Consider the following 12,591-nt stretch of genomic DNA (forward strand, 5'->3'; position numbering starts at 1 on the left):
CTGACAAAAAGTCACAGTGGAAAACAACTACAGAAAAGTGAATACAGAAATAATATCAATTTTGAACATATTTCTGCTATGCTATTTAATTTTTTTATGTCTAAAATTCCCTCCTTCATCAACTGTACCCCTGTCAAGCTGATCTGTGTCTAGATGGGAGGGATTCACAGTCTGTCCTTTGCATGTCTCATTCCGGCAACACCATCTTAGCAAATTCTCTCCTGATTCGGTAGATGATAAAAAGATTTCAAGCAACACTTCTTTTGATGGTTAAGCAGGATTCTGCTTTTCTGGTAAGCAATGGTGCTGTACTAGTATTGTGAGTGCCAAATGTTTTATCACAGCAAACTGCCAAGCCAGCTTTAAGTAGGACATCTCCTTCGTTTAAACTCTTCCAATCATCTGGAGTAATTCTGACCTAATATAAAAATGGAAAGTCAAGCTCATTTGGAATGCACTCTAAATAACTCTGAACTGGATCGCTTCTACTCCATCATTATTGGTCTTCACCTCCTGCTACAAGGACATAGCCTTCCATGGAAGGGAGAAGCCACAACCCAGTACACTGCAACAACTTTCCACCTTCTGAGCTCATTTGTAGGCTCTTTTCCTAAATTATATCAGTTGCTCCATTAGCTCACTGCCATTTGCAGAGTGTTGAATTTCTCATGCATCTAAATGAATTATGGTAAATGAGGGAACATCTGAACTTCAAACTATCCTAGAAGAGACAGTTCACATCTTACCGGTTTATGAAGTTGCCATAGAAGAGTTTTAAATGGAACTGAGGGCAACAACAGTACGATTCAAAGAGCCTGGGCAGGCATTTAGTCTGGTGGCTAAGGCCCAGGCTGGTAAGTCCACATCTCTTCAAGTAGAGCTCCACCATCAACTCCAGTTTTCTCCCACTGCCCTAGGAGGCAGGAGGTAATGGCTCACATACAGGAGCCTGGAGGGAGCCACGGATGTCTGCCTGGTCCATCCCTAGTCCCTGTAGGCTCCCAGAGAACAAGCCAGTGGGTCATAAAGGAGCTCTCTTTTTACTACTGCCTCTCAAATACATAAAGAAATACCTAAAAACAAAGCCAAAGAACCAAAGATATAGTGCCAGCTGCCCTAACCCAACACAAGGACACTTCCAGGCTGGAATAGGAATTAGAGGGCACAATGTAAAACCTCTTACCAGGAATTTACTGTGTGCCACACACTGTTTAGGTGCTCCAACTAAATGAACTCTTTCAGTTCTCCAAAGCTAGTGGTAAAAATTGCTATCTCCATTTGTTAATAAGAAACTTAAACCCCAAGCAGAGTAATTTTCCCAGAGTCACAAGGCTGGTGGTGAAGGCAGATCTGAGGCCCATGAATCTTGGTTCCTGTGCTCACAACCAAATGTAGCTGCTGGGTCCACACCACCCAGTGCGTTTACCATGTGACACATGGCCACCAGGAACGTGAAGCAGAACTAATCCAGATGTAGTATAAGACATACAGCAGACTTCAGAGGATTTCATATCCATAGAATATCTCAGTGATAATTTTTACACTGAGCATTTATTGAAATGTTTTGAATATAATTATTTACATAAAATATAGTACTAAAGCTAATTCTACCTACTTCTAACCAGTGTGGTATCTCGAAACTTTTAAGTTACTTGTTTGGCTTGTTCTTTATTTCTGTTAGACAGCACTGCACTGGATCGTGTTATCCTTCATCAATACGCTTTTAAACAGTGACGTTATCCAAAGGGAAAATTTGGTTACATTAATTCGGTAGGAAGTAAAAGATCAGTATGAATTGTGACAGATGTGTGTGGGATCAAAACAAAGCTCTCTTCTGGCTGTCAAATATAAAACAATGGTCTACCAAGTGAACTGTAAAAATCCAAGCACCTGAAGCACCAACAGCTCTCAACACTTACTCACTCAGAAGCTAGGTTTCCAGAAGCGTGTAATTCGAAGTTGCAGTAATAACAGATTCACTAGCTACTGGATACTCAGGGAGAAAGAATGGTCACACAATCCAAGTGTCAGCCACAAATTCCTTCCTTAACCAGGGCTACAGAGAACCGCATGTTCACCATGGGCTGATGTGGGAGTCACCAACAAGTTAGTTTAAGAGATCTAGCCCAGCATCGTGGTAGAGGGACTACAGAGCAGGAGCTAACTTTATGTCCCAAAGGGGCACACTAAGTAGTGTATGATATTCCTTCCCAGCATGTCTAACTTCAGTCTAAGCATGGAAAAGTGACACTTTTTCAGAAGGTTAAACATTCTGTAAGACAACCACTCCAAACTTAAAAAAAAAATTCTATGTGATAAAAACAATCAAAAGTTAAGACGACTAGTCTAGATGAAAAGAAACTAATACCACACATGCAAATGCAATGAATAAACCTTTTCTGGAGCCTTGGCTACAGGCAACCTTGGGGAATATCACAGTGACTTTGGAGTTTGAGCACACTTAGTCATGAATAGTACTGAAAAACTAACGGAGAGGGAGGGAAAGTGAGATGGTCTGTCCATTGGTTCACTCTCCAAATGCTTGCTGACAGCCAACCAGGATGGAGTCAAGCTGAAACCAGGAACTCCACTGCATCTCTCCTGCGAGCAGAAGTCTCGGCACATGGGCCACTTTCTTAACCTTTTTGGAGTGCCCAGAAGTTGTAAAACAAATCTAGCATCACATTTTCATGTCAGATTAGAAATCAATAGAGTGACGGCATTCTAAGAAAAGCATTTGAAATAGTCTACTAAATATTCTACTGTGAAGAGAAATTCTTAAAATTTTAGCATTGAAGTCTTGATCTTGATGAAGACCAATGAACACAACGCACCCTTCCTCAGTAAGAACAATATCCTACCACACTGTGATTCAATTTTACAGTTTTATTTTCCTATTTTTGAAATGAATGATCACTTCCTACTGCTGTTGCTAACAGCCCTTGAATACACAGTTGTGTTGAGCTAAGGTAAACTGAGAGCTAAGCAGATGAAAAGGCTATGAACAATAACCCTGCCATGACATCAATGAGTCTACACTGCTTTTCCAGAGAGCTGAGCTTTGAGAGTTTAAGTCAGTAACAGCAATGGCAATGATCTCTAGACTTGAAGGGAACTTTAAAGTTATGTATTAAACTCTTTCCAAAAAAGTACTAGCAATCTACTATGCATAGGAAAATATTTGTATCTCACTGCTTATTGTTTCTTGCTCTATCCTGACCCACCCCTATTCCCACAATACACTTTCGGCCAGAATCTTGCCTGGCACACAGCGGTGCTAGGTAGAGAGTACTTAAGACCACAAGCTACTGAGAAGCTGCCCTGAGAGCACTTGGGGTGGAAGAGACACATCAATGCAATCCCAGTGTGCATGTGTGCACACACACACACACACACACACACACACACACACACAATCACGGAACAGTAGAGAGACTCAAGGCAGTCTGTGTCCCAGGTGCAGACAGAGGCCAATTAGCCAATCAAGCAGGACAGGCCTGCAGCATGCTGGGGAACCTGAAAGTGAGGGGGCAGCAGCAGCAAGGAGCAGGATACATCCAAAGGAATGGCATGTGTGCTGGCCTTAGACAACTGTAAAACTGGACAAAATGATAGGACAATGCTTTGTCAGTCACTGGATGACAGGCAGACAGGACTGTCGCCTCTCAAGGGAAAGGAAGGGAATGAAGCAAGTCCTAAAGTTCTTCCATTGGTAGCCTGTCCATCACGTCTAGGCCTCAGAAAAACAAACGGGAAACCAGACAAGGCTCCTAACCCTCAGAGAGTTGAGATGGCAGAGTTGAGAGCCAAGGACGCCACGGAGGCTACTGTTCACAGGGCAGACGCTGGTGAGGAGGGGCTGCCAGCAGAGTGCCAGAGTTTGTCACCCTTGAGCCTCTGGGTGACCACCTGTGTGTATGTGACGAGGCTGAAATTCCACTAAGAATGTTTTATAACACAGTGGAATTAAACTGGAAATCAGCAACAGGTAGGTGGGGAAACATTAAAATATGCAGAAATTGAACAACCTATGCGTCGATAACCCACAGAGAGATTCAAGGAAAAACTGGGAAGTAATTTGAGCTTAATAACGAAGAAAACACAGCATTTCAAAAAATGTGTATGATGCAACTAAAGCAATGTCTACAGGTGGGGTGTTGAGCATAAAATTCTTAGATCAGAAGACAGGCAGAAGGATTAACCTGGACTGAAGGAAGAATACTCTGCTGTTACTACAAGAAGGAAAGAGACAATCAGGGGCAGGCTGGGGCTCCTTAGGGGAACCACGGCCCCTGGCATGCAGAGATGAGCCTCTGAAGTGTGACATGAGCCCACCTGTTGGCAACAGGGGTAGCGGTGCAGTGTGTGCAGAGGGCCAAACACCTGAAACAGGCAGGGTAGGAACCTCAGAGAACACTACGAAGAACATTGGGATTACTAGGCTATATGGAGAGCCCAGCTGAGGCTGGTGACTGTATTTAAAGATATCTGAATGCAAGAACATAGCGTTATAAAGTAGAAAGGAAGGAAAAAGAGACTACTAACCTTGAATTTTGGGGGGCAGGCATTTGGCCTGGTGGTGAGGACCTAACATCAGAGTATTTAGGTTCAATCTCTGGCTCCCAACTCCAGCTACCTGCTAACGCACACCCTGAGAGGTAGTGGGGCTGTCTTAGATAACTGGGCATCTGCCACTCATGTGGAAGACTTAACTTGAGTTCTCAGGATTCCCACCTGCTTAGCCCTACAGGACAAACCAATTGGGGGCATTCGGAGCAGTGAAGCAAAGGATGGAAATTCGTTCTCTCTGATATGTGTCCCTGAGTCTCAAATAATTTTGCAAACCACATTTTCCTAGGCACTGCGTTACCACTGACACAAGTGACAGGGTTGGAAATACCAGCAAGGAGTTGTCTATGGGATCTAAGCAGATAGGGAAGGAAACAAAGTGGATTGGGATGAATAAAAATGGTGCAGGTATAAGCTGAGAACCCTGATAGAACTCAGCAAAACACACAGATAGTGATGGCTACCATGGTAACTGGAGAAGGGCGGAGTTTGCCTCCAACCAAACCCGGAACAGATGGCAGAATTCTGGCAGGCCCGTTAGGCAGTGAGACCACCGTTGCACCAATGAGGGGCACAGACCCATATCCCCCCACCAATAAGGGTCGAAGCGACCTGCACCCCCCCCCCCATCTCGGCTTCCGTGTGGAGGAGAGTTTAAAAAGCCCCTTCCCTGCCTCTTCCGCTCTTCTTTCTGCTGCACAGGGAAGGGAAGCCCGTGACCATGGCTCCCTGAAATAAAGGCCATCTAAATTCTTTTCATATATTTGGCCGAGTTATTCTTTCCCTGGCGAGCGGCGAATCTAACATTTTGGCCAATGGCGAATCTAACATTTGGCAAGTGGCGAATCTAACAGATAGTAAATATGAGAAGTAGAGAATGAGAACACTCAGAGGCCCACATCTTAAAAGAACAGCAGGCTTTGTAAGAGTAATCACCCAGCTTATTCCAAAGTTTCTTTTTCATTAGCCTTCAGTGATCAACTATGTTCTACAGAACTCATGTTATTCTATCACTAATAAATTACTTCCCACAAATAGAAAACAAGCAAATTGTTATCCCAGTACTCCACCACAGGTCTAGAAATTGTTACCACGTTCAGCCAAAAGAATTCTGAGTAAAGATGCAATAACTCTCGAACATGGAAAAAAAAACAGCACATAGATAATTACTTCAAAGTGTTTGTTGTCAGCAGTCTTGCTAACAGAAGTACTATTCATGAAATCACAAAGGTGATTTAGCAACTTAAATACATGCAAAAGAGAATAACACAAACACTCCTAGTAATACCTGTATGACTTTCTGCAAAGAATGCTGTGTGTGCACAAGCTCTCCACACAAAATGAACAGACGCTTCAGAAAAATCCTGCCATTCTCGCCAGGACTGTAGATCAGATTCTAGAATTCTTCTATACAACCGTATATTTATGGATGCAAGTAAACTGAATTCAAAAGCTGTTCATCTCACATTGGGAAGGTTTCATATTAAGTCATCAAATGCATTCATTCACTGCGTTCTTAATCTCTTAATACACTTTGGAGGTGAAACAACCTTGGGGGAAAGGAGAAAAGATGGGTAAACTCTAAATTCTAGGAAAGACGCTAATCCTCACATTATCAGTAGGTTAGGCCAGCAATCCTAAGGCATCCACAATGCAACCACGTTCTGGAAGAATCGCAGACAATCGTAAATGCCTTTCTGGTAGGAAAATAAGACTCTCCACACTGCTGCACAACATTCGCACCCAGAGGCAGAATTACTAAAATGAAATGCAAATGATCCTTAATGCTTTTAAAGGATGCTCAGTCTCACAATAAAGAAAAATTCAAATGAAAAACACATTCAGATAACTATTTCTCACCGAGCAAATTGGCAAGGTTCCAAATGTTTAACACATTCTGTATGCAAAGTATAAGAAAACAGGCTTATGGGAATGCACTCAAGAGGAAGAGGCACAGCACCCAGCGGAAGGATACCCGCATTTACCCTCAGATAGAGAGTCTGTGCCCGCAACCCTATCCCAAAGTACAGTTCCAGAATACAAACATGGTGGGGCCAACGTGGTGACATAGTGGGTAAGGCCGCTACCAGTGACACCAGGATCCCTGTGTGTATCGGTTTGAGTCCCAGCTGCTCCACTTCCACGATAGCATCCCTGCTAATGAACCTGGGAAAGCTCCAGGCTTCAGTCTGATCCAGCGCTGGCTGTTACAGCCAGCATTTGGGGAGTGAACCAACAGATGAAGAATTCACAAATTAAAAAAAAATTAAAGCAGTAATTGTGCCATTTCTTTAATTGGAAATATGGATACTATCAGGGCATTTTAGGATATGGTCATTATTTTCACTTTTCATTTCTTTTATGTGTGAAAAACCTTCATGACTGATTTTATGATGCATACACAATATGTACGCTAAAAAGGATCAAGTACAGGAGTCACATTATGTAACGAGTGACAAATAAAATAACTAACATCTCCAATGAACCTGTCACCAACGAATGCTGCACTTACTACAACATCAGTAGATCTGTAAAAGTGCCACCAAAAAGTAGTCATAATTAAGCAAAGATGTTCAAAGTCACCTGTTACGTACCACCATTTGCTCTCATTTTAACAGCTACCTAGAAATCCGTGAACAAGCTTTAAAACACAGCTCCCAATTATCTCCCTTAACTACAGCAGCTGAGGTTTGTCTAGCACTTAAATTCCTCTATTAAATGGATACTCCCAGGGATTAAAAAAAAAAGAAAGCAGTGACCATCCCTGATCCAGCGAGCAGAAGTTAGAAAGCAACCTAAAACCCCCAGAATCACACACGTGACCTCTCTAGATGAACTCAGAAGTTGCGATTTTACCCTGTTTCAACATAAGCCCAATTACATACTCTAAAGATGAACAAATGATTTGTGTATTATCCACCTACTCTCTCCTGAACAGATAAGCTCAACACTGCCTGTTTAAACTCAGGAATCACAAACACGCTAAGTGTTCATTTAAATACTTTTTCTCGCAGGTGGCACATGAAAGGATGCTGCTCACGACGTACAAAAGCAGAAGCCATTTGGTGCTCATTCTTGTTAAACAATTTCTGATTATTTCCTAAAATCATTTATGATCATTTAAAAGAGAAGCATTTGGTCTTCTACAGGAACACATCTGTTAAAAAATAAAGCAACTGGCGAAAAGAAACTAAGATTGTGCATCTCATACATACCACTTTTCAGAAACGTATGTTGCAAACAGCAAGATCGACAGTACTAGACCATTAGCTATATGCAAGTGTGCTGATGTTCACAGCTCCCTGTGCGTGCAGAGCACCAACTGCCCCAGGAGAGATGAAAATACGTAACACAGTAAACCATTTGTAAAGTGTCATTCGAACCAGGACACTTCTGAAAGGGCAGCCAGGTACACACTGGGCCCACTCTGAGGGGACTGGGAGATCTGATTACTCTGCTTGTCAGGACTGGACCTCACAGCACTTCTAAGCCTTTTTCAATTTTTACCATTACAGACAATGATTAGTATGCTTCTTTGTGTCTGACACCTGAACCCATAATCTATCTGGTATAATGGATTTCCAAAAGAATCACTGAGTCAAAAATAATACATAATTTAAGTGTTACGAAACACACCCACATTTCAATGTATAGTTGTCAATAGTATGAGATTTTTCATTTACCTTTAACGCTCAGCTTTTACATGTTTATTAAGTAAACAAACAAAAAATTGTACCAAATTGTTGGAGTGTGCACATCCCTCAACACAAAAAAATTGAGTACCTTCTTAACACATGTTAGTTTCCACGCGCTGTGCATTTTTGATTGCTTGCCACGTGATGAGATGTAACCAGGTGATAGCCCCCCAGTACCAGTGGGCAGATGTGTCTCCATTTTAGTTTCATAACTCAGTTTTGAGCATAGCTAACCACAGTCTATGCCTGCTAGTTCATTGGATGATCTGTAATGTACTACCTGAGTTGATTGGATAGGCACTTGCTTAAAAACCTGACTTCGGCCACACAGTGCAGTGGCTCCTGGAGTGTAGGCGGAGCTGCTGTCACTAAGCTGGGCTAATAAGATTCCTCCTCATGTCCTAAATCTGTGTCCAGTGTGACTGCTCTTGCTCTCCAGTCTTTGCTTCCTACACAGAGGAAGAGGTACCCACCATACCCTCTAGTCAGTGCTATGTAGTATTTCAAAACATTTTTATTTATAGACAGAAAAAAAAAGTCTTGAATAGCAGATTCTTTTCTTCTAAGATACTGAAAATAACAGCAACTTAGAGCAGATTTTCAAATCATTGAGCTAATTAATTTTAAAGATTTATTTTTATTATTTTTTCATTGGAAAGGCGGATATACAGAGAGGAGAGACAGAGAGGAAGATCTTCCGTCCGATGATTCACTCCCCAAGTGAGCGCAACGGGCCGATGCTATGCCGATCCGAAGCCAGGAGCCTCTTCCAGGTCTCCCACGCGGGTGCAGGGTCCCAAAGCTTTGGGCCGTCCTCGACTGCTTTCCCAGGCCACAAGCAGGGAGCTGGAAGGGAAGCGGGGCTGCCGGGATTAGAACCGGCGCCCATATGGGATCCCGGGCGTGCAAGGCGAGGACCTTAACCGCTTGCGCCACCGTGCCGGGCCCCAAGCTAATTAATTTTAAACTGTCCTCCTGCTCCCATTCCTTTGACATACATAATTATGCCCAGTCTTTACAAAGGTGGTAAAAATTACTTCAGATAAGGGTAGGGGGGAAAAAAGAAAAGAACTGGTCTTAATCAGAGATTAAATCTAGCGTCCATTCATCATTATAATCAAGAAACAGGTATAAAAAGAGAAGTGGTTTGAAAGAATGAGATAGTTACATTACTCACCAATAAAAATTAAATGCCCTTTGGCTTCTATTTGTTTCTTAGGGCCGTCCCTCTGAACTCTAACAGATGGTACACACAAAAAAAGAACTACTTAGCCTGGGACCACTCAAACTCAACAACTAAAAGCTGTTCACAAAACAATCACTTCTCCCCTCTATTCTCTGAGCTTGCTCAGGACCCACTCACCTTCTCCCGGACAGAGGCAGGCTTCTCAACACCAGACTTCCTCCTCCATCACCACTCCGTCTCAGGCCCAGTGCTGACTTACTCACCAGAAGAGACTCATGCCCACCTTCCCTAGGCCTCGGGCCTCTCCCTCCTATCCCACCTGCAGCCCAGGCCTCTCAAGCCTTCTCTGCCGGATCCAGCAGACCAACACATTCCAACACACCTTCACCTGACTCCAGCCACTTCTGCACATCCCAGACTTTTCCACTGTCTTGCCCTCACCTCATGCCAGTAAAAGAGCCCTACCTGAGAAACCACACTCCCTCAGCTGTAACCCAGGCCCCCGTGCATGTTCAGATTTCTTTTTCATCTCTCCTCTTTTCCACAAGATACGGTTAAACTCTGCTAACATACGTTTTTTAAAGGTAAAAACAGCTATTTCATAAGGTTGAACCTAAAGGCGACACAGTTCCTTTGTTTCTCTTTCTCTCATTGATATCCTTTTTTCCTTACTGTTTCATCCAGAACTTATTTCAGCATCTCAAACAGCTTTCTTGCCCCGAGCCCTGGTATTCAGTCTCTTCCTTTGCACTCGATCTGTGCCATGACCTACAAAATGCCCCACTTGTCAAGAAAAAAGAAAGAAGAAAAACCTTCATCTCTCCTTTAATCCTGCCAACCGCTTGATGTGCTACTGTCCCCCTTCTTTTCTCTCTATGACCTGGACACTTTCCTATGGCCATTTAAATACAACTGTTCCACAGGATCAGTTCTTGGCTTATTCTTTATTCTGACTGTATATATTTACTGGTCTCTATCATCACGATCACCTCTGAGGATGATTTCTGAGCTCCTCCCTAAAAAGAAAGGTCAAAAAATAAAAAGCAAAATTAAGATCATCTCATACCCGAACCTGCTTCTCTTCCCCTGTTCCCTGCTCCACGGAGATGGAAGGAACTTGCATGATTCTACTGTCCACTTAGGACAGTACTGGCCTTTCTTCCACGGTGAATCAGCCCAATCTTGCTCCTGTCTTAACTGAAACCAGGTTCTCCTGGACCCTCCTGCTCATTCTTCATGTCCTGAGGAGCCAAGAGCACAGACCAGCTTCAGCACCAGCCTCACATTCCGGCCACACTCCCAACGCACCATACCCAATGTCTGAAAATCCAGTGGGTAATTTATTATCTCTCCCTGTAAACCCACCTTGCCTGCCCTGTGTTTTTCTCTTGAACTCCATCATCAGACCACAGGATTCCTTCCTTGTCTAGCTTAATGTCAAGGCTCTGCCAAGACTGAACATCGCAGAGTTCTCTGTTATTGCTGTCAGTACTTAACTACCTTTTACCTGAATTGCAATTCTTATCATGGAAACTTCTGCATTTGTGCAACTGGTGTGGGTTTTGGGCTCTGACTGATTCAAGGCTCAAGACTTAATTTACTTCTAACATTCCCTATGCCTTGTACTGCCATGAACTTTTCCCCATCTCCTGAATTGCTCTTTTCTTTAGCACTATGATTAAAACCTTTGGTGATATTCAGAGAACTTCGATCTGACTTGGCGATCAACATGGCTGGATTAGGCTGCTCAGATGGCTGGTAAAGTGTTATTTAGTCTCATTGCCCCAGTGGGCACCAAGCCTGTCAATCTGCAGTTTCAAACAGGCAAATTCAGGGCATTTTGCTTGAGTTAAATGATTGGCCTGCCCCAGCTGTGTCTGTGAGGGTCTCCAGAGGTCAAATGCCCATGAGCCAATGAATGGAGTGCAGAAGATCTGTCCTCAACGTGGGTAGGCAGCACCCAATCGGATGGGGGACTGGGTGGAACAAAACGGAAGAGCAGTGAAAGGGGGGTGTGCGGAGGGATTCTTGCTCTTTTCCAGAGATGTGATGCCCTTCTTCTGCCCCCTGGACACTGGAGGTCAACAATTTCTACCTCCTGGACTCTGAGACCTGTACCAAGGACACTCAAGCCAACCAAGACATACCACACTACAGGCTTCCCTGGTTCTGAGGCCTCTGAACTCTAAGCCACGCTAGGAGCATCCCAAATTCCAGCCTGCAGATGGGCCTCCATAATCATCAAATGAGCTCATTTCCCTAGTAAATTCCTTCTCACGGCTCTACTGTTCCCCTACTGGCTCTGCCTCTCCAGAGAAGCCAAAATACACCATACCAACATGAAATTCTTTTTCTAAGACAAAATTTTTTCAACATGTTAACCAAGCAGCATAGTCATAAGTGTCCTGCCCAGAAATTCCTGCTGCGGAGGGGATGGGGAGAGGGTGGGGGGCCTTACTTCCTCACTTCAACTAGGGATGTCTTGTTGAAAACCCAGCAGGAACTTGCAAGAAGCAGACCATGGGGTCTTGTGCTGGGGTCTAGTATGTGAAGCAATCGCCTGCAATGCTGGCATCCCACATGAGTACTGGTTCCAGTCCTGGCTACCCCAGCTGCCTGCTAACGCACCTGATGAGGTAGCAGAGGATGATGGCCTGCGTGCCTGGACTCCTGAGTCACGAGGGAGACCAGCATGAAGCTTCTCGCTGCGGCTTGGCTCAGGCTTGGCTGTTACAGCCCATTGTGGCTATTTGGGGACTGAATCAGTGGGAAGATTTCTCTCTCTCTGCCTCTCCTTCTCTGTAACTCTGTCTTACAAAATAAATTAAAAATAAAAGAAAGCAGACTGTGATCTCTATCTCCAGGCTTACAAACCTACTGAGAAAATGTGACTCAAATTCATGTGACTTGGTTCAAGGCATTTCTAATTACAGACAACAAAATTACATCCAAATAAACTTAAATTCTTAAAATGTAAATTTACATTCTCATGGCTTCAAAGTTCCGATTTCAATCTGATATGAATCCTCACTACACTTCCTGCCTTAAGAGTTTGTGATACGCAATATAAAGTGGCAGCCTAGGTCCAAAACTTCACTTTCTGAAGAATTCTGAGATCCTGGAGAGTTTTCAGGTCAGTGC

This window comes from Ochotona curzoniae, unplaced genomic scaffold, assembly GCF_017591425.1.
Source record: "Ochotona curzoniae isolate NIBS_2020 unplaced genomic scaffold, NIBS_Ocur_1.0 scaffold_4701, whole genome shotgun sequence".
Classification (NCBI taxonomy): domain Eukaryota; kingdom Metazoa; phylum Chordata; class Mammalia; order Lagomorpha; family Ochotonidae; genus Ochotona; species Ochotona curzoniae.